Source organism: Martes martes, assembly GCF_963455335.1.
Source record: "Martes martes genome assembly, chromosome: 6".
NCBI classification, from domain to species: domain Eukaryota; kingdom Metazoa; phylum Chordata; class Mammalia; order Carnivora; family Mustelidae; genus Martes; species Martes martes.
The window spans coordinates 92503681-92523638 of record NC_137893.1 but is presented as its reverse complement, the minus strand read 5'-3'; the positions used below and the strand labels follow the sequence as shown (position 1 = coordinate 92523638).

Here is a 19958-nt window from a genome sequence, read left to right as displayed (position 1 = left end):
GGAAAGTTGGTAGGACAGACCAGGTTGGTTTGATGCCGAGGGAAGCAGGGAGCAGATCTGATCGGAATGGAGTCTGAGAAGAGAAATCGGGAGGCACAGCAACCACCCCAAGCACGTTGAGGTCCACCCCTGGGTGTGTTAAGTTACCCGGAGGGTGCGGGTTGCGGGACCACCGCAGGGGAGGGTGCTGTTTGAGCCGGCGCCCCAGTGCCTCTGCCTGCGGAGGCCGGCGGCCACAGGCTCCTCCCCGTCCCTCCTCCCGCCGCGCCGGGGCGGACTTGGAGCGCCCAAACGACGCGCAGCCCACCCACCCTCCGAGCGCCCGCGGGGACTGCGGCTGGCAGAGGCCCGCAGCGCTGGCTGCGAGCAGCAGTCGGGGTCCGCACGCTCCGGTCGGGGGGCCCTGGTTCCGGCAAGCAACTCACCGCAGCACCCGGGTGAGGAGGCAGCGCGGGGCGAGGCGAGGCGGGAGGCCGCGGAGGTGCGGGGCGCGTTGGGCTCGGGCTGGGGCTGCGCGGCGCGGGAGGACGGCGATCCCGGAGCGGCCACGGCCACGGGCGTGGAGGGCTGGAGAGGACAGGAACCGCACCACCTCCTGCCAGGGACTGGGGGCCGACTCGCTGTCCCTGCCCCCTTGCGACAGCGCTAGGATCTTTGCGGGGAGGGTGACGGAATTCGAACCCAGTTCTTTTCAAATCTTTTCCCGAGGAGGCAACCTTGGGAAGACCTGGGGAGGCAACCTAAGAATTGGGTACCGAGAGGGAATCAGGTCGGGGGAACAGGGAGCACGCGGAGATTTCTTATCTCTAGATCTCCGCTGGGACAAAACAAAGGAACACCTCTCTGCGGAGCACTGCATTTTCCGGAGCCCAGTTCAGAGCAGCTGTTGTAGGAACAGAATTTTAAAAACAGAGCACTCCCTCTGTTGTGCTCGCCCACACCGCACATCCCAGAGCTCCCCCACCGGGCTCAGATAAGATCCTGCTCTATCCGGAGTAAAGGGGAAGCTTGCTTACAGAAAGTCAGACAGAATCAGGCAGCCCAGAACCTTGTCTTCCCCCATCACACTCCGGAGTTTGTGGTAGAAGTTTCTAGCTCCCCAAACTAAAAGGTCAGGCTTGCATTCAGGCCTGTGGTTCTTGGGATTGCTGCAGAGGTGATGAGGAAGGAGGACGCAGACGTGTGTGGGAATCATAAAAGGGAGATTGCCGGGGTTTTTTTTTTTTTGAAGGACACAGAAGCTCAGGTTTAGGAGAGCTTTGTGTGAACAAATCAATCTTGTGCAAATTACCTTTGACCAAGTGAGAACCCTGAGCTGGGAGCCTGGTATATTAAGTAGGAGCTGGGAAGTGTATTCCGTAAAGCGTTGACAGTCACACAAGGCTCAGGACAAAATCGTGGGCTCCCATGCCGCTCAGGGACCCCGGGCATTAAGTATGGGCCACCACAAGGCGTGGGTGAGCTGCTGGCACCCCAGCGGATTTCCTCACAGAGGGAATTCTGGTGGTCCCCTAGAAGCTGGTGAGAGAGCCCACCCCCTTGGCATTTTCCAGCTTGCACTCATTGCACATGGACCCTGTGTGTTCCTTCCCTTCCCCAGACATTCGCACAGGAGTCCCTGCTGTGGAGGCATCGTGATGCTCTTGGTGGAACTGGGGAGTTGTGAGGGATATTAATCTGGTTCAATCACTCATTTTACGGTTGGGAAATCCCTTCTGAGGTGTGATAAGGGCATGCCCAGCACCCAAAGGCTTTCCCGAAAACAGCCCCCTCCCTGGGCAGCTCTTTCCTCATTTCCTCTCCATTGGATGTCTGTGCCCTTTGAACATCAGCAGTGAGGGATATGCATTCCCGACCCAGTGAGGTTTCCCGGCTAATACACATTACCATCCTGTTTGAGACGCTCATCACAGAGCTGTAAGGAAACTGCAGGAGTGGGGTTCCTTAGGAATGTCAGCTGGAGTTTAGGAATCTGTGTTCCTTTCAGTGACACCCCAGAAGATGGGTATTTCCTGGAAAGGAAGGTGATCATCAGGTTATGTATACCTTGGTTCCTCTGAAGCCTCATCGGATAATTGGCTAGAGTGTCCTCTTGAGACACTGAGAAATTCCATGAAAGTGAAGCACTGAAGAGAAAGTATTGAGTCAAGAGCCCCTGAAGGGGAACATCTAGTTGTAAAATCGCGTTGTCCCAGAATTCTGAGGAATCTCTGTATTTTGAAGGAATGGGCAGCAGATTTGTACTGCCTCTTTCTATGAAGCCAGGCACCTGTTATGTACCTTCAATGTCACTTGCTCTGTTTTGCAGGTATGACTCAGAACACACTAATAGAAACAGTCTAATATATATAGACTTGTAGTTTAAAAAAAAAACACAACTTAGCCGTTGAGGAGAAAGAAAAAGCCTGCTATTAAGAATCAATATTGATTGGATTAAATGGGATAGTTTTGTTCATTCCTTCATTGACTTCAAGAGATATTTATTGAGCACCTACTATGTGCATGGCATTGAGTACAGTGCATTGAATAAGACAGATACTGTCTCTGTCCTTATGGACTCCCTGTTCTAGAATTGAGGGACAAGCAAGGCAAATTCAGATACTACTAGATGTTTTGGAGAAAAGGAAACAGCTGTGGTAGAGTACTATGATCTCTGTGTGTGTGTGTGTGTGTGTGTGTGTGTGTGTGAGAGAGAGAGATAGAGAGAGAGAGACATGAGAGAGATAGAGAGACAAGTTGGAAGGCCCCAGCTTCTTAGATTGGGTTTTATTTTTTTCTAGATTTTATTTATTTATTTGAGAGCGTGCATGCATGAGAGCAAGCAGAGGAAGGAACAGAGGGAGAGGGACAAGCAGACTCCACACTGAGCCATGGAATCTGACGCAGGCTCAATCCCACAACCCCAAGTTCATGACCTGAGTCAAAACCAAGTGTCAGACGCTTTAACCAACTGAGCCACCCAGATGCCCCCTTAAACTGGGTTTTAAGGAGAGATTTTTCTTTCTTTTCTCTCTCTCTTTTTTAAGATTTTATTTATTTATTTGAGAGAGAGAGAGAGAGAGCGCGCAAGAGCAGGGAGGAGGGGCAGAGGGAGAAAGAGAAGCTGACTTCGCGCCAGTCAGGGAGCCCGACATGGGGCTCAAATCCAGGGATCACGACCTGAGCCGAAGGCAGATGCTTAACCCACTGAGCCACCCAGGCACCCCCTCATGTGACATCTTTTTGAGAGGTGACCTTGAGATGAGCCCCCAGAATACTGACAGATTGTCCTGGTGCAGAGACCCACAATCACACAGTCCTGACACCAAGCTCAGTGTGTTCCAGGCATCGTCGGAGGGCAGTGCAGCTGGTGGAGAGAGGTTGAAGGCCGGGGGCAGGTCATGCAGAGCCTCGTAGGCCGAGGTTCTCCGTCTGGACTTGAAGTGCAGTGGGAAGTCAAAGGCAGAGGCGTGACGTGATAGATTGCTTCAGAGGTCACTGTGGGTGCAGTGTGAAGAGTGGGTCACAGGAGGAGAAGAGCTGTAAGGAGACCTGCCCTGGGTTGATGATGGTGACCCAGCAGACCGTGGTAGTAGTGGGTGGGTAGAAGCTGTTTCGGGAGGTAGAGTAGGAAGTTCCTTTATGCTTCTCTCTCACATGTCCCATCTACCTAGCTACGATGACGATGCTACATCTGGTCCACTCCTCTCGTAAAAAGAAATAAGCTAGTCATTATGCTCTTAAGGGTAACGTAAGACATTATTACTATTATTTGCTAATGGTGTGTGACTTTGAATTTCCTGGGCTTCATTTTCAAAAAATTTTATAATAATTTTACAATAAACATTATTCTTTTGACTCAGTTTATTCTTTCCAACAAATTATGTTTCTTGTACATAAAATATTTCAATCTGCACAGAAGCTTGGAAAATCCTAAGAGTTACCCACAAAACACACCACCCTAGAATGGAGGGGAATAATGCTACAGTCCTAGCTGGCTTACTCTGGGGAGCTGAGTGTGATTAGGTAGAATCCCAGACAGACTATCTGAGTCTGGGAACTGGAATAAAAATTCAGAAGAAAGTTAGCACATTTGCCTTTGTCCTGGACAAATATCTTTGTCCTGTGCAGATATCTGAGTGCAAATATCTGTTGATAACTGAAAATCTATACGTGGCAGCAGAATTTCTGGAGAGGGCTGTGAACCAGAGTTGAATAGGGCTGTTTCCCTTAGTGAAGCATTCTCTCTCACAGGGGACTCTTGAACTTTCCCTGGTTGATCACTGACAAAATTTTAGAGGGCCAGGGAAGAGTGTTGAAGTTGTTTACCCTGGAGAGTAAGGTTGACCTTCTCAGGGACAGGACGACTAACTGCCGCAATGAGGCAACCCTGTTTCTCCTTCCTGCCTCATTTTTGACGTGCGCTGACGGGGAGGAGATGTGTTTGTGTGGGAGAAAATAGAGGTTCTTCCTCATTTACGCCGTGTGTGGTGGAGGACTGGGCCCTTGGTGACTCGTTGGGCTCCTGGTTACCTTCCCTTGCCAGACCCCATTAATGATTTACCAGCCAGAGCATCTGATTTTGGCAGACAAAATATGACAGGGATTGTGGGATCCGTATAGACCCTTAGGATTGGGAGTGGTTGGGGCATCATTCGGGGAGAGGTTATGGTTTCTCCTAGAGGCGCCTAGTGATGCTCTTTGATTTATGTTTTGAAATGCTGAATTGGTAGCTACCCTTTAAAAATTAGGAGATTTTATATTTTTTTAAGATTTTATTTATTTGACAGACAGAAATCACAAGTAGGCAGAGAGGCAGGCAGAGAGAGAGGAGGAAGCAGGCTTCCCGCTAAGCAGAGAGCCCGATGTGGGGCTCCATCCCAGGACCCTGGGATCATGACCTGAGCTGAAGGCAGAGGCTTTAACCCACTGAGCCACCGAGGTGCCCCCAATCAGGAGATTTTACATAGAAATATGGTTTTCCAGCTTTTCTTAGGAAAAAAAAATAAGAAACTACTAATATGGAGCTTTCAACCCTACAGACACACACACACACACACACAAACATGGTAACACCTGCTAAAACAGCATGGCGGTGTTCCTCTCTGGATGGTCTCCTTTGCCATAGTCCCCACCGCTACTTTGTCTGTTACTCATGTCCTGTTTAGCTCATTGGAGTTACCTGGCTGGCCCTCACAGGCTTTGGATCTGAAAGTTCAGGTTTAAGGCTGACTAGTCCTGCCTATCCATCCCGCTTCTACCCTCATCCATTGCAGGAATCCCTTTTTCAGGATCCTTGCTGGGAGTCACCAGACCTTTTCAATTGCTCCTCTGCTAGAATAGCATTAATTGTCAAAAAGCTCCCGCTACAGGGTCCTATGCTCTGGGTTCCCATCCGTGCCCTTTTTCTGTAGAACTGGAGCTCTTATGCGCCATCTGGGGCTTCCCAGAGCCAAGACCCCTGGTTCCTTGAGCAGCTCCTCATAGGGCCCTGTTGCCCTGTTCCCTCATCAGTCTGGTTATTGTTCAGTGATTGTCCTTTTGAAGAAACTTCCATTTGTGAAAGCCCTTAGAATTCAGAGAGTTCAGAGAGGTGGTTTCCCTGGTGTAAAAGGTATGGCTCGCCTTCCAGGATGTCAGTCCACAAACTGCCCTGTGGTCTTGGGGAACTTTGAACATTTACGGCCTTAAAGCTATAGAGGACACCAAATGTTGGGAAACTGGATGCAGATGAGTTTCCATTTCCAAAATGGGAGTAGAATTGATTAATTTTATTTCATTTGCAGCTGTTAAGGATTTCGGCTTATCAGTGTCTCTTTCATTCAATTACTCTCACAACAGGGAACTGCTGCTTACTCTGCTTTTTGGACCCTATCTCTTTTCTTAGGTTGTGAAATGATTACACAAGAGTTGTATCGACTGTGCCTGAGGTAAGAGGCTTCACACACTTTTGCAGAAGTCGCTTGGGAAGTTGGACATTTGAGATAATGTCCAGGTGAAGTTTTGATTCTCTTAGCTAATATGGGAGGGAGAACATAATATGAATAGAGCAAGTACTCTCTTTTCTCTTTCTGAGTTTCGTTATTAGCAAGGATGAGGCCAGAACTTTTAGTGGTGCTTGAACCCTTCTTGTAACAGAGCACTCTCCCCACAGAGGTGTACCTCACAATAGCCTGATTATTAGAAAGTTCTTCCTTGGGGTGCCTGGGTGGCTCAGTCATTAAGCATCTGCCTTCAGCTCAGCTCATGATCCCAGGGTCCTGGGATCGAGCCCCGCACAGGGCTCCCTGCTCGGCAGGAAGCTTGCTTTTCCCTCTGCCCCTGCTTGTGTCCCCTCTCTCGCTGTCTCTCTCTCTGTCAAATAAATAAATAAAATCTTTTTTTTAAATTAAAAAAATAAATTAAATAAGAAGTTCTTCCTTGTACTGACTAGGCAACCGCCCTCCTTAATGCTGGTTTCAGAATGAAATAAATATTTTTTCCTTATTAAAAAAAGATATAGTCTCCCCAGTCTCCCTTTAGACCAGGGTTCCCGAACCTCAACATTACTGACCTTTGGGGCCAGATGTTTACGTTGTGGTGTCTGTCTTATGCACTGCACTGTAGGATGTCTTGCAGCACCCCTGGTCTCAGCCCACCAGCTGCCAGCAGCATGAGATGGCAAGGGGTGGTGGACCTGAGAAGTATTCCACTATATGGCCTGGGACCTGACCTGTCCATATGTGTCAGGGCTAAGAGGTGTTAGCTCTCCGAATATGATGGAAGAACTAAGTGCCTACCACCAATTATGCTGTGAATTTGTGCTCTGAGTAGTTTTAATAATGGTGATGGTGACAACAGCTGGCAAAGCTCCAGAACGTCCACTCCAACCAGTTCTTCCATTGGACCTACCCCCCACTCCCTTTTCCCCTCCCTGATGGTCTCTGACCACCTCACACAGGCACAGGTGCGTGCTGATGACGGGATGAAGGAGCCACAGGCCAGGAGCGTCCCTGGGATTGGGCTCTTCCTCTTGTCAGGCACTTCCACACCCAGGGCAGCGGCCACCCTGCCTGTGCATCGCAGGGCTCCACAGAGGCACTCAGAGAACCTGGGCGAACTGCTGGGAACTGGAATGTCCCCTGTGCTGAACCCCAGGCTCTTGGTCATAGTTTGGCCCTGCACCCGAGGACCATGCAAGATGGCACCCGGTCTTGCATCACAGGACCCTCTGTGGCCACCCTCTTCCACTTTTAAAGACCCTTGATTACATTGGGCCCACCTGGGTGGTCCAGGATAATCTGTTTTCAAGGCAGCTGATTACCTACCTTAATTCCATCTATAACCTTGATTCCTCTTTGCTGTGTAATGTTCTGGGAATGAAGATGTGGAAATTTGGGGAGCGGCGAGTGTCGTTGTTCTGCCAGCCGTATACTCCCATTCCAAAAGTTAATCCAAGTGAATTTGAGGAACAGAGTCCTGGTGCTTATGAAAGAGCCGTTTCTTTTCTCTTTACCAAGAACAGGAGAAGTTAGCACAGACCCTAATCTCTTGCCAGGATTGGGATTGACACGGATTTACTCATCAGTTCTTGACAGAAATTCTGGACTCAAGAGTGGACATTTTGCCTACTATTTTGGTTGTCTTTTGTTTCAAAAAGGGAAATGATGCCATGGGGCACCTGGGTGGCTCAGTGGGTTAAGCCTCTGCCTTCAGCTCAGGTCATGATCTTGGGGTCCTGGGATCGAGCCCCACATCGTTTACCCTGCTGAGCAGGGAGCCTGCTTCCCCCTCTCCCTCTGCTGCTCCCCCTGCTTGTGCTCTCTCTCCTTCTTTCACTCTCTGTCTGTCAAATAAATAAATTCTTAAAAAAAAAAAAGTGGGGGGAATGATGCCTGATGAGAATTTACTAGTGACAGGGGGACAGAGGGTTAGCAGAGGTCATGGTATTATATAGAGATCTCGGCTGAGATTTGAAGAACCAGTAGGAAACTGAGGCTTGAGGGATAGACATTAGTACACAGAAGAAAAGACAGTATCAACTTTTATATAAAGTCATCTCTACCCCCAATGTGGGGCTTGAACTGACGACCCTGAGATCAAGAGTCACGTGCTCTACTGACTGAAGCCAGCCAGGTGCCCCCAGAAGGGATCAACTTTTAAAGGGATGGTAACAGAATGTGGTCTCTGAGTGCTCTTTAAAGGTCTTGTTTATCTGCCAGGATGATATTTTAGCTAGTGATCAAGGAGTCAAGATCAAAGACAATACTTTTCAGGTTTTATTACTTGAAAGAGTATTGATTTTTTATGGTCAGTATTCTCATCGACTTAAAATACTAGAAAAGAGAAAAATAGAAGGAAGGATTAAAAATTATCTTTCATTTCTAACTACAAACTCTTCAAAGAGGGGGAACTTTGTAAATATTTGTTATTTCTTTTATCTATTTTATATATTTTGAAGATACATATCTCTTCTTGTTCGTACAGTTGCCCCCCATACACACACTCCTTCTTCTTCATCTTTTACGTATCTGAGATCATGGAAAATCCTCTTTATTCTCTACATAACGTTATACTTAATATTAAACATAAACACTCTCCATGGTCATATGAGCACTACTAAATATTCTTTCAAAATTATTTACTAGAAGTAAATAAAAGCAGTATGTTTGGGTATAACAGAAAATGTGAAACATTATGGGTAAACCACCATAAGTCTGTCACCCTTATTAAATTAATAGTCTTTTAGGGTGAATTTTTACACAGCAAAATTCTATAATCTATTTTCAGTTAGAATTGCATAGCAAACTGTTTTCTAAGTCATAATGAATTGGTTTTGTGAATATCTTGTTAATAACTGAGTAAAATCCCATTGATGATATTCCCTGATTGTTTGAGGTTCTGTAGGGTTGTGTGTATGTGTGTGTGTTGGCTCCCATAAATAGAATTGGAACAAACACCAATAGTGCATTATATTTTTAGGATTTTTCTTCCCTGTGAATATGACTTTTTGTGTGTGCTGATCTTAGAAATAACATGAGAAGGTGAAAGGATATGGACCATTTAAGGCTTGCCAAATTGCCTTCCAAAGGTCAGGGTACCTTTGGAATATACCCCCACTACAGCTGCCAAGTATGCTTTGGTAAATTTCACAGAGTTCAAAAATATGTAAGTCCGTGTTCCCCAGATTTTGTTTACCAATTACTGATCTGTCCGGCCAGGTACATGTTTCTCCATGAAAATGCTTTGGCTGCTGGTGTCGGTAATGAACCTTCAAACATGGTGATTAGTAACATTGCTGTACAATACATTTCAGTGTCCTCCCCTTGGATTCTCCAGTTGTAAATGTCCAAAGTTAATATTATACTTATCCGGGCCCTCATTTGCAAACGTAAAAACCGTTCCAGCTAACTCAAATCCCGTGGTTGAGTAGAAGGTCCTTTTCTGTAGAAGGAGAACCATAGAAGAGGAATAGATTTCTTGTGAATTCTCCCTCTGTGTTGGGATTCAGAGGCCTCCCTTAGTCACCCTCTCAGACATCAGTGGCCATCGGAAGTTTAAAGAAGCCAGTGTCCGAGAAAGCCAGGGACTAGTAGGCGTTGATAGTAGTCCTTTGTTCAGAAAAGCAAGAAGCACTGTTTTCATTTTATTAATATGGGAAATGTTTGGTCATATTGATGTAAAATGTGTAATACTTCTATAGAAGATTGATGATCACTTTTAATATAATCGCATGAAACAGCCAAACAGCTTTACCTGAGAAATCAACCCAGAGAAGTGGATTCGAAACCATGCAGATGTGTTGTGGAGGCACATAGGACTGTGAGGCATTTGAAAAGGTGAAAGATATTGAACCTTTCCCAGGAGCCGCTTCAACCTATTTAGGGAAAGAAGATGGACAAGCTGTTTCAGTGTTGAAAAGTGACACATAAATTAACCGACACGTAAAGGTGTGGAGTGAGACTGGTTTGGGGTGCTGAGGAGGCACTGGGGGGAGTCACCATCAAGGAGATCAAGTCCCCTTGACTGAGGAGGAACGAGGCTGGAGCCTGAGACAGAGAGCTGGTCATAGAGAGGAGAGGGTGAGCTGTGGTCTGGAATTAAATTGAAGGCAGAGAAAAAGTCTTCCGAGGGAGCGTCCTCCTGGTGTTTCTGCTTTCCTTAGAGAAGGCGCTGTTTCCATCTTCAGTTGTAGAGAACAGGAGGGCAGCATGAAGGAGAGTGCCTCCGTTCAAGGAGCGAACACTTTCACCTAATGGGGTGAGGTGAGCTAAGGAGGAAGGAAGGGGCTGCCCTGAGGTCACTGGGACACAGGAAGACTAAAGTGTGGCCTGGGGGCCCAGCCGTGTTCAGTGGCTGTGCTGAGGCTCTAGCCCCCTGTACTTGACATCCTCTGTAAACCCCGGATGCACACACACACGCACATCCACACATGGTCGAGCTAAGGACACACTCAGCCTTCTGCGGGGCCGAAGTCATTCCTCTGCTAGCTCAGCCCATGTTCACTGGACACCAGCTAGGAGAAGGGCCCGCAGTGCTGGGTGAGGTGGGAAATGTCACTGCCTGTGGGACAGACGTCCACGCTCAGATGTACGACGTGGAAGGGTCTCTCTGTGTTCTGGCCCCCCTGCTCTTGCCTCCAACCTCCTAACGGCTCCTATACCTCCCTGATTCCCATGCCTTCACTTATGAAGTGAGTCCCACGCCTTCACCTCTGGGTGAAATGCCCTCCTTCTCCCCATTGACTCAGGTCAGTCTCCTAAGGATCCTCCTTCCCTCAGCATCGACTCCTGTGTGACCTCTCCTGGGAGGGCTTTCCACACCTTTGGGCATCACGCAGCCCCTGGAGTCAATCATCTGCCTTTGTGTCCACACACAACCCACATTTATCAAAACATCTCAAGCCCCAAACTGCATTTTTAAAAATCCCTGGCCCTCTCCATGCCTCCTCAGCACTTAGCCTGAGCAGGGAGAAGACCCTAGAAGCTACAATGCCGCAAACACGATCTCGTCCCCATCCCTCCCGTGTCATTCGAGACAAAGACTACACGAAGCCAAAAGAGCATAAAGCCCATGGATATAGTTAGAATAATTCATTTACAGATTTTTTTTGATTGCAGTATTCTAAATACATTTATCAAGACTGAAATTTCCTCCTAGCTTTGGAGTCCTTGCCGTACTGCTTCCCTTCAGCGGGTATAGGATGCTTATTGTAGGAGACAGCCATACACGTAGCAGCCGGTGCTTGGCACATGGTGTGGTTACTAAATGTTTGGATGGGCGGATGGGTCAGCGGATGGCGAGGTGTCTAGGCTGCTGTGGTATGATGAGACAGCGCAGGGGGAAAGTACACACCATTACAGAGGACCCAGTATGTGGGCATTGTGGGGGGCAGGTGCTTCTGGCTGAGGAAACCATCCAGGGCATCATGGCAGGAGACCCCCAACTAGATTACAGAGGGGAATACAATGAAAAGGAAGTGTGTGGTGCATACCTATCACAAGTTGAATGCATTAAGGAAGAATTCACATGTCTTAGTGAACCTAAACCTATATATAGGACAGACCCTCCATAGGCTGTTAGAGAAACCTACCTGCTTAGCAAGGTGGCTCACAGTCATACTTATTTCTCCTCAAATAGATGGTTTTCAACTCCATTCTGCGTTGAGCATGTGGTTTTGTCCCATCTCCTAGATAAGGGAAGGCTCTTCCTGCCCGTGCCCACTTGTTCTGTGTGTAGCCCAGTGATTCTCCACCAAGGGCAGCCCCCGCTGCCTACCCTCCCCCACCAGGGGACACTTGGCAAAGTCTGGAGGCATTTGTGTTTGTCACAAGCCCGGGGAGACGATGCTGCTACTGGCTTCTGATGCCTAGAGCCCAGGGTTGCTGCTAACTAGGTTGCTGCTAACGAGGACAGTTCCAGGAGAGAGAATGACCTGGTCCCACATGTCAGTGTGGAGAGGATGAGGAACATGGCGGCATGGGAAGACCATGCTACCCACGCTGCCTGGGCTACTCAGCAGGGTAAACCCACCAACTTTCAGGCCATGGGCTCTTTTCTTTCTCAGAACGTAGTCTCTAGAATCTAGTATATTTTGCTCCTAATAGATCTAAGCTGATTCCTGGTCAAGAAGGGGAAAGAGACATGCACTGAGAGCTGGCGTGTTTGGTGTGGTGCTGGCCTGTTCCCTCACCTCATCAGCCTAATGACACTGGTAGTGTTCATTCCCCTTCATCAGCTGGGACATTTAGGTTTCCAAGATGCAGTGATTGGCTGAGCTGATTCTTCTGATTACAGGCCCAGGCCTTTCCTCTTGCCCTTGTCCAGAGCTTGGCCGGATCCCATGTTTTCCACAAAAGCCCTAGTGCACCTGCTATCCAGTGTTGGGCTCGCGGCTGTGGCAAACCTGATGACCTCGTGACCAGGGGACAAGGTGTTTTGATTTGACCACTGACTTGCTGTGTGGTTCCAGGCAAGTGTTTTTTTGCGCTCCCCTTTTGGGGGCCTCAGTTTCCCTGTGTATAAAACAAGGGGATTAGATTAGTTGGTGTCTCGTGGTTTCACCAGAACTGGAGTAGGTTATGTTCATCTTTAAAAGAGAAATTATCTAGTTTTTTAGAGAGAGAGAGAGCATGAGCGGGAGGGACAGTGGGAGAGGGAGAATCTGAAGCAGACCACGCTCAGCACAGAGCCCTATGCGGGACTCGATCTCAGGACGCTGAGATCATGACCCAAGCAGAAACTGGGAGTTGAACACTTAACAGACTCTGCCACCCAGGTGCCCTATGTTTATCTTTGTCTGGAGCACAAAACCAGGCATCTCTGAAGCATATTATTCTCTTTTGTTTGTCACCCAACAGCTCAAACCTCCCTCTTCTCCCCATCCCCCGACACACTGAAACTATCTTTAAAGCCTGTGCATTGTGTAAGACTGATGATTCACAGACCTGTATCCCTGGGGCAAATAATACATTATATGTTAATTAAAAAAAAAAAAAAAGCCTAGCGCAATGCCTGGCTCATGGGTGCTAATTTGAAATTGTAATAGCCACAAACCACTGATCCTTTTTTTTTTTCCAGAAAAAATACCTACCCCAGATTTTCTTTTTTTCTTTTTAAGACTTTATTTATTTATTTGAGAGAGAACGAGAGAGAGAGAGAGAGAGAGAGAGTTCACAAGCAAGGTGAGGGGTAGAGGGAGAAGTAGGCTCCCTGACTCAGGGCTCGATCCCGGGACCCCAGGATCATGACCCGAGCCGAAGGCAGCCGCTTAATTGACTGAGCCAGCCAGGCTCTGCTCCAGACTTTCAAAATGAAAGGAAGCACACCTTTCTCCTAAAATTATTGCTTCAAAACAAAGCCTCAGATCAATATTATCTCTGGGAGTGCCTGGGTGGCTCAGGTCATGATCCCAGGGTCCTGGGATCCAGACCCACATTGGGCTCTCTGCTCAGCGGGGAGCCTGCTTCTCACCCCCACCCCCCCGCCGCCTGCCTCTCTGCCTACTTGTGATCTCTGTCAAATCAATAAATACAAATCTTTAAAAAAATGAAAAAAATATTATCTCTGAATTGGGTCAAAAATCTCTAAGGGTCCAGCTTAAATTTTGTTGCTCAAGGAAAGAGCTAGGGTTTTGTTGTTTCATTTTTCTTCCTTCTCAAGCTGTGCATGTTCCTTGTTGACAAATTAGCAAAGCACATGGTATAAAGAAGGCTAGAATCCTACCACTTAAATATAACCACTGAGAACATTCTAGCTTTATATTCATCTAGACTTTTTTTTTCTACTTGTGTATAAACATACATCGTTAAATGAAAACAAGAGCTTATGATACTGATAGTTTCGACTCGTTTACCTCCAAGAGCAGGGCTTGTTGATCAAGCCTCCAAAACCCACTAGTCATTTGAGTCGGCAAATCACTTCGAGCCTCAGTGTTCCTAACTGTAAAATGGGAGTAATAGTGATGAAGTTTTAGAATATAAGTGAGGTTCGGTAGGGTGAGGTCCAGAGCTGATGACCAAGAAGGAATTCTTGAGACATCTTTGGTGCAAAATGGTGGTTTATTAAAGCTCGGGGACAGGACCGGTTGGCAGAAAGAGCTGCTGCCCCAGGGCTGTGAGGATGGTCCATTATGTGTTCCTAAGTTGGGAGAGAGGGGTTCAGGGATGGCGTAAGTCTCTAAGGAATTTTGGAAGCAAGTTTTCCAGGACCTTGAGGAGCTAGCTATTGTTGGGGAAAAGGTTATTCATTACCAGTAGTAAAACCTTTGTTGTGAGACCCTTTAGATGTGTATCAGTGGGCCATATGCTTGGAAATGATTGTCAACACTATCTTAGAGGGTTTAGAGATAAAGTTTCCAGTGGAATTGTTAAAGTAGATTTACAGGATCCTGGTGGGGGTAGGAGTCGGTCAGGCTAGGATTGCCCTTTGCCCTTAGCAAAGCCTTAAGGTGGAGAGTCCCTAGAGGAATGTCACTCTGCCTGTTTCAACGGCTTATCAGCAGGTAAGGAAATTTAATAATTTTTTCTTCTGCCTCTGTTTCCCACATCAGTGGTACCTGCCTAACTCTACTCCTTGTTGTGAGGACTAGCGATGTACACTGCTAGACAGCATTGGCTAATAATAGGTGCTCAAGGACAGTCACTTCAATCGCACTTCACCTTTTTAAATTTCTTAACTAAACCAGGAATCAAGTTTTGGATTCAGAAGCTCTGAGTTGCAGTCAAAATACTTCTTTGTTTATCTTTAGGAGTTTCTGCTAATATTCAAGCAGACAAAAGCCAAAGCCAGCAAGTTGAGACACTGGAAAACCAATCCTTGAGTCTCTTCCCAGATGCCTATGATATGTTAATCAGGAACATTGGTGGATGCTTCCAGAAGCATGCTTCATCAAGTCCTCCCCCAGGTCCAAGGCGTTCTCATTCAGGCTTTTAGACCTTATAAACCTGATTGAAAATCTGATATCAAGATCCTCTTTCCTATTACTTCTACAGCTTTCTGTATAACATCACTAGTTTAATTTTAAAAGGGCTTCTTGTACAGAATTGCATGTTTCACTGTTAAAACTCCTGAAAGAGGACTGGCTTCTACTGTCCCAAACATAGAGAAAAAAAAAAAAGTGGTTTCAAAAAAGAACAATTTTCCCATTGTTCCCATATTGTTTTTAATTTTTTTTAAAGATTTTATTTATTTATTTGTCAGAGAGAGAAAGGGTGCACAGGCAGGGGGAGGGGCAGAGGCAGAGGGAGAAGGAGGCTCGCGACTGAGCAAGGAGGCTGATGGAGGACTCGATCCCAGGATCCTGAGATCATGACCTGAGCCAAAGGCAGATGCCCAACTTCTTGAGCCACCCAAGCGCCCCCTCCCCTTTTGTTTTTAATGATGAGAAGAAGTTGCATCTCCAGAAGAGAACTGTTTGCATCCCTTAAGTATGGTCTATTACCTAGTTCTCTCAAACACAGAAGTTACATCACAACCTATACTCTGAGTAATTCAGACTCATGGTTTATAGACTATCTCTTCATTGCAGGGCCGAATGGTAAAGGGCAGCCTCGCTCATGCTGGTGGGAAGCTGGGCAGCCGGAGGGGGCTGGGGTAACCAGGATGGGTTACTGTCCACAGGATCGGACTTGAAGGACTTTGAAAGGTCTTTTTTTTTTTTTTCTCCAAAGCATTTCTTCCTGAAAGCATATGATTCTTCCCTTTAAAGTAAATTTTCAGGGGCTCTGATAGCATGGCCCCAGGAGACCTTGGCTAAAAGAAAGGGCTATTATTCAGAAGTTGATGAGGAAAGCCTCATGAGCAGACCAGAACCTCTTAGCAGCTTGTTAAACTAAGGAGCTGTTACCTTGCGAAGCCAAGTAAGGAGCTGAAAGGAGGAACATTTCGTAAGTCTTGAGAAGCAGGGGGTAGAGGACAAGAGGTACCCCAAACCTTAGGAGGGGCCTAGCAAGCTACAGAGGAGAAGAAGGCCAGTGAATACAAAGTCCCCCAAGAAATGGAGGAGGCATGCTAATTACAGTGTTTAGGGGTTGTTAGAGCCCTTAATGAATCCCATTAGACCTATTCAGGAGAACCACCTATGGACAAAGAGGATGATGGTCAAGGATGCCTTCCTGTTCCTGTCTCAAGGTCTTGATTGATGCACTAGCTCTTACTTCCTTAACGTTTATTAAGCAGCTACTTACCTAGGGGCAAGGCAGGCTGGTTGCAACGCAAAATGAGTATGCTAACCTTTGCATTTACCTACATGCAAAAACACTGTTTTACATATATTCATCATTTAACCTTGGGTTGTCCTAATCCTCGGCCCCATTTTACAGATAAGGAAATAGGCTCAGAAGGACTCCGTAGTTTGCAGGGGGTCACACTGCTAGCATCAAGGTGACGGTTCACACCCAGGCAGTTGGGCTCTAGGCCCTGAAGCCCAGGTCATTGACCCCTACCCACTTCAGTGTGTGCAGAAGTCACCCCTGGTGTGAAATCATCGGAGCATGTGTTTCTGGGCTACCTGGGAGCCCACACCAAAAAGAGGATAGAATCCTTCCTCCTCATTCAAGAAATATCTCTGAGTGCTTTCTCTCTACTGGGCCCTTTGCTAAGTTATAACAGTAAATGACCTGTGAGACCAATCCCTGCCCTGGAGGAGCTCACAGGCCACTGGGTGAAGCAGTTCTGTCAAGAGAGCCTCATGGCAGAGGCAGCAGAATCCCCACAAGGAGACCTGTACGGAACGCAGGCAGAGCGGAGGGGGCAGCCTTCCAAGTGGCTGGTGGCTCCGTGGCTTGACCGCCCAGACCCAGGACCCTCTGCTCGCTGAGGTAGGAAAGCCCCTTCTTCTCTGGTGCCGTTGAGGAGCCAGGCCTAGAGAGGCCTCCTTTCTTGACCGTAGGGAAGCTGTGGTGAAGATTGTCTACTGCTTTGGACCCCGTTGCTTTGCCAGCAGCGGGGGACAGTCTTGGCACAGCCACCCCCCCCCCACCTCAACAGAGCACCCTGGCCTGAGGCAGCGGTGGGAGGCAGTGCCTTCTGTAGCTCTGGCAAGGTGGAGGAAGGAGAGGGATCCGGTTTGGGTCCTTTGATCACTCAGTCCACGGGGGTCAAAGAAAGAAGGCCTGCCTTCCAGTCCTGCCTGCAGATGGTGACCATCTGACTTCAGGCAGGAGCCATAGCCTGTCCTCCATTGCTCTTCTTCCCCCAAAATGAAAAATGCAGGGCGCTAGTATCTGCTTCTCTGTTATGTCCACTAGAGCTTTATTCCCACCACGTTTTGTAAAGAATCCGTTACAGCATTCATCACCATTGTTTGAAAGGCTCTCATCTCAACCCCCTGGAATTTTGAAGCTAAAAATCACATGTGTTTTAAAAATCTTTTTTTAAAAAAACATTTTAGAAATCTTTTTATCCCAAGCATAGACTGACACATTGGCATTCTGAAAATTGAGTACGTGAAGACATGAACAAGCGAATGAAGAAATGAGGACGCCAATCATTAAGTTATTTAGAGGGTTACTACTTTGAGGGCGAGATCAGACAGCATGCATATAGGCTGGCGAGAACCTCTAAACGAATAGTACTCTCTGGGCTCCTGGGAGGCTCAGTTGGAAGAGTGTATAACTCTTGATCTCAGGGTCAGGAGTTCAAGCCCCACATTGGGACTAGAGTTTACTCAGATAAAAAAAAATAATAATAAATAAATAAAAATAATAAATAAATACTCTTTTCATTCTGTTGCAGCAGTTTCCAAATACTATATTCTGGGCGTGGCTATGTGGGGATCCCTCAGGAACTAACGTACAGTGCCCAGACATGCCTAAAGATTCTGAGTCAGTAGGTCTGGGGTAGGATTCAGGAATCAATCAGTATGCTCTTTTTTTTTTAGAAGCATGTGAGCTTGAGCCGGGGGCTGAGGGAGGTGGGGACGTGGAGGAAGAGAGAGCATCTCAACTAGCCTCCATGCCCAGCTTGGAGCCCCACTGGGTCTCGATCTCAAGACCCCAAGATCACAACCTGAGCCGAAATCAAGAGTAGGACGCTTAACTAACTGAGCCACCCAGGTGCCCCGGGCACTATGAACAAAGGTTCCCTGAGAGCCACTGTGGCTTGCATGAGGTCAGGGTGGGAACTCCGAGTGCCATTTCACCGGGCCTTAATTCTGCCCTGCTTCACTCTGAGGACCGCAGGCGATGGCAGCGGCACGGGTCTGTCAGGAAGCAGGGGGAGGGCAGAGCGCCCCAGTCCTGCTCGGAGGACTTGGGGAAGCCCTCCCAACAATCGGCTGTCTCTAACTCTTCCTGAGGTTGTTACAGGGATCATGTCACAATCACTGAGGAGCTGTGACCAAGCTAACTTCCTTTGCATTAGTGTGATATTCCTAAAAAAATCTCTGTTGACCTCCCTATGTGTTTCACTTTGCCTTCATTTTTCCTCATCTTCGTGCCCCGTGATTTTCCAAATGGCCCAGTGACACTCCTCTTATTCAGTTGTGGGCTGTGGGTACCGCGGTGGAATTTTCTCAAGCCTCATGTCCCTGTAAATACTTCCTGTGGATGATGTTATCGGATGGAAAACCCAGTTGTGACGGTCCAACAGCAGGGGAGTGCTGGAGGCTGCTGAGCAGATAGCCTGACTTCGGTTCAACTTCTGTTGCTTATTTGGAAAACTCAGTAGCTGTTTCTTTGGATTCATATACAGTACTCTGCGGTTTCCAAGGGTTCTGGCATGTGGCTTCACATAGCAATTAGGGCAAGAACAATGAGACAGATGCTCATCTCTTTAGAGAACAATTTCTAGCTCTTTATTAAGCCCTCTTTTCAATCCAGGAAGTTCCTGAACACAATAGCATCATCGAAAGAGTCATGTGTTCATTAACTTCAGAAGATTTATCATTTTAGGGGGAAGAGAAATCAGGGCTACTCAAAGTTGGTGTGTTATGGTTAAAAGCAGGACCTCAGGGGCACCTGGGTGGCTCAGTGGGTTAAAGCCTCTGCCTTCGGCTCAGGTTGCCTCAGATCGAGCCCCGCATCCGGCTCTCTGCTCAGCGGGGAGCCTGCTTCCCTTCCTCTCTGCCTGCCTCTCTGCCTAACTGTGATCTCTGTCTGTCAAATAAATAAATAAAATCTTTTTTTAAAAAAAGGCAAATTATAGTGCTAGGTACTCATATGAAAAGACTCAAAACATACTATCAAATTAAAGTGTAACTTCAAATGAAGTACTGTAAACAAATTTTAAAACTATTTTATATATGTATATTTATGTGTATGTATGTCTTTGTATGTGTCTATGAATTCTATGTAAGTATTCAAGCATAGGAATACATCTGGGGAAAATCCATTAGCAAGTTACTATCAGTGAAGAGACAAGTCAGTTTTTTCCAAGGGAGAACTTGTGCAGGGTAGAGGTGAGGCACCCATACAAGGTAGTTTTTGCTAATAAGTTGTTAGCATAGCACCCAATTGTAATATCAGTTCTTACTATCATGAGTCTAATATGCTGTTTGTGAGGCTACAGATATTCATTCATGAATTCTATAAACATTCAGGCAACACCACCGCATGCCAGGCCCTCTGTGAGGCAGTGGGAACATACATAAGACCTGACCTCTGCCTTGGGGAAGGTTTCAGGGTAGGAGGATTACAGAGATCACCAAAAATAAAAATGTCATCAGCACCAAAACAGTCACAGCTGCAGCCATATGATATTTTATAACCCTGATGGAAACACCAGCCAAAACTTATGGAGTGTTTGCAAATGTGCTAGACATGCCTATGGATATTATTATGAATGTGATCTATGACTGTTACAATTATTGATGCTGTTTTTTTTTTTAAGTTTTATTTATTTATTTATCGGGGCAGGGGGCAGAGGGAGAGAAAATCTTAAACATTGACTCTGTGCTGAGCACAGAGCCCAACACGGGGCTTGATCTCACGACCCTGAGATCTCAACCGGATCTGAAACCAGGAGTTGGACGCTTAACTGACTGTGCCATGGAGGCGCCC

At 47.0% G+C, this 19958-nt stretch overlaps 1 protein-coding gene across 4 annotated transcripts in view; it reads left to right on the top strand.

The window, feature by feature from the left end:
• The window catches only part of PLA2G7 (phospholipase A2 group VII), a 43486-nt gene continuing 23528 nt past the window's right edge, over positions 1-19958 (top strand). Inside the window, exons 1-2 of one of the 4 annotated variants that reach the window (XM_080806954.1) lie at positions 270-437; positions 5867-5909. The gene's annotated coding sequence lies outside the window, so the exon portion shown is untranslated. Of the gene's footprint in view, positions 438-5866; positions 5910-12255; positions 12431-19958 lie in introns of all 4 variants that reach the window. The other 3 variants (XM_080806955.1, XM_080806953.1, XM_080806956.1) reach the window with 3 other exon arrangements.